The sequence below is a fragment of the Polypterus senegalus genome, chromosome 17 (genome assembly GCF_016835505.1).
Source record: "Polypterus senegalus isolate Bchr_013 chromosome 17, ASM1683550v1, whole genome shotgun sequence".
Taxonomy (NCBI): domain Eukaryota; kingdom Metazoa; phylum Chordata; class Cladistia; order Polypteriformes; family Polypteridae; genus Polypterus; species Polypterus senegalus.
The window spans coordinates 4129334-4131526 of record NC_053170.1 but is presented as its reverse complement, the minus strand read 5'-3'; positions in this window follow the sequence as shown (position 1 = coordinate 4131526).

Genomic DNA, 2193 nt, shown 5'->3' with positions numbered 1-2193 from the left:
CACGGCCTCTGTCTGCATTAACACCTGCAAGTCATTTGCTACTTTAACAGTGCAGTTTCTGTACTTTGATTTGCTCTAAAACCTGACTGAAACTTGTCAAGAACAGAATGTTTCTTTGAGTGATAATTTAGCCGCGTAATGACTGCCTTTTCTAGGATTTTGATTAAGAAAGGCAGGTTAGAAATAGGTCTAAAATTCTCAAAAACAGAGGAGTCGAGATTATTTTTCATGAGCAGGGGTTTAACTACAGCAGTCTTAAGACAGTCCGGGAAGACCCCCGTATCTAATGAAGAATTTACTATGTCAAGCACACTATCAATTAGCACATCAGATATTTCTTTGAAAAAAACATCTTGGCATTGGGAAAAACGTGTTGGTATGCAGAGAAATGGAGTTTCATAGCCCTTAACATACCAAGCCTAATTCGTCAACGTTGATTACCAAGCTGGGGTCTTCTGAGGACCCCATGTTTTTTTTTTATTTCTCAATTGTTTGTTGTGGAAGGTTACTCAAATTAGGTTTTTTTGGGTGTCTGAAAATATATTTCAGTTATACAAGCATTGTGAGCATCAAATATTTTGTTTATTTCAACAGTAGTTAGCTAACAGTAGTTAGTTCTTCATAAAATTGTATATTTTTGTGTTTGTAAATCCATCCATCCATCCATCATCCAACCTGCTATATCCTAACTGCAGGGTCACAGGGGTCTGCCAACACAGGGCGCAAGGCAGGAAACAAACCACTGGCAGGGCACACACACACACACACACACACACACCAAGCGCACACTAGGGACAATTTAGGATCGCCAATCCACCTAACCTGTATGTCTTTGGACTGTGGGTGGAAACCGGAGTACCCGGAGGAAACCCACGCAGACACGGGGAGAACATGCAAACTCCATGCAGTAAATCTGAATACATAATTTTAACAATATAATGTGTACATTTTCATATCTGATTATATGGAGTGGTGTACATTTTGATTATATACAGTATAATATTAATGTAAAACCAGTTATATAATTTCACAAAAACAAGTGATACAGATTCATTTGTTGCCATCGCTACAATCCTTAGCACATGTCACGGTTGTGCTGGTCTTCCTGTGTGTCTCACAGACAAAACGTTTGCATTTACAGCAGACCGTGTAGACTTTCCTGTCTTTGCTTCTGGGACAGTATGAGCATCTTCACCTCTTGTGGATCTGGTGCTGCATTGATGTTGATGGTGTGCTTTGAGCTGAAGTGTTGCGCGCAACAAATACTCCCGCAGCTTCAATAGCACTGACAACTGGAAGATGGAGACCATTTGGATTGCTTGCCCTCCGCAGAATGTTGGGTTTTGTCAGTTCTTTGCTTTAACTCCAACAGGAATCGATATCTACGATTTTTCTGGCGGTGGTTCCATTCTTCGTTTTTTGACATCCTGATCCAATATCAAGCATGTTCATGAAAAGTCTCAGAGGCCATCTTGAGGTACGTCTGGCACAAGAATATTCTCTTACCAACTTGTCTGCATTGTCCACCCCTCCTTTGGTATGGTTGTATTCAAGTATCACGTTGGGCTTCTTGTGACTTTCACTGGATACTGAATCATCAAGAAATTGAGCGGAAGGTTACATGGACTGCTTTGTTTTTCTTTGGGACGTAGCTGACCACTGCTACCTCGTCTGAGAAGATGAATTTTGATGAAAGAAGGTGTGGTCTATGGCCAGCTTGTCATCCCGGCCAACACCCCCAGGCCGCCAGGTGGAGCTCTTCCTGCGGCATGGAGGTGCCCCGAATAGCAGCAGGGAATCATGGACAATGAAGTTTTCCTTTACAGCCCTGCTGGATACCACAGGGGCCAACAGAGGACGCTGCAGGGAGGCCCAGAGAGTCATATGTGCCCTATAACCCGGAAGTACATCATAGGCAAAGCGACAGGGGAAATGAAGTACTTCCGGGATGTAGAAGAGGACTTTTTATCTGACCCGGAAGTGATAAGAAGTCACATGGACTGAAGGATTGGAAACACTTCTGGGTCAGGCAATATAAAGGACTATGGGAAACCCCCAGATGTGGAGCTGAGCTGGGTGGAAGGGTGGCAACGCGTCTGGGAGTGGAGGATTGGTTATTGTAGTATTATTGAGAATTGTGATTGTATTGTTTATGAGTATTGTGGAAAGGAGGGTGCTTTGTGCACTGTTTAT